The sequence below is a fragment of the Microtus ochrogaster genome, unplaced genomic scaffold, assembly GCF_000317375.1.
Source record: "Microtus ochrogaster isolate Prairie Vole_2 unplaced genomic scaffold, MicOch1.0 UNK155, whole genome shotgun sequence".
NCBI lineage: Eukaryota > Metazoa > Chordata > Mammalia > Rodentia > Cricetidae > Microtus > Microtus ochrogaster.
In genome coordinates, this window is record NW_004949253.1 from 354,044 (window position 1) to 354,642 (window position 599).

Genomic DNA, 599 nt, shown 5'->3' on the forward strand with positions numbered 1-599 from the left:
CTATGTTCAGTGAGTCCAGTTTTATCCCATGCTTTTGCAGACCCAGGCCAGCTGGCCTTGGTGAGTTCCCGATAGAATATCCCCATTGTCTCAGTATGTGGGTATACCCCTCACGGTCCTGAGTTCCTTGCTCGTGCTTTCTCTCCTTCTGCTCCTGATTTGAACCATGAGATTTCAGTCCTGTGCTCCAATGTGTGTCTCTGTCTCTGTCTCCTTTCATTGCCTGATGAAGGTTAATATTCAGGAGGATGCCTATATGTTTTTCTTTGGGTTCACCTTCTTATTTAGCTTCTCGAGGATCACTAATTATAGGCTCAATATTCTTTATTTATGGCTAGAAACCAAATATGAGTGAGTACATACCACAAAATTCAACACCCCTTTATGATAAAGGTCTTGGAAAGATTAGGGATACAAGGGTGATAACTAAATATAATAAAAGCTATTTACAGCAAGCCGACAGTTATCATTAAATTAAATGGAGAAACACTGAAAGCCATCCCTCTAAAATCAGGAATATGACAAGGATGTCCACTCTCTCCATACCTCTTCAATATAGTGCTTGAAGTTCTAGCAATAGCAATAAGACAACATAAGGG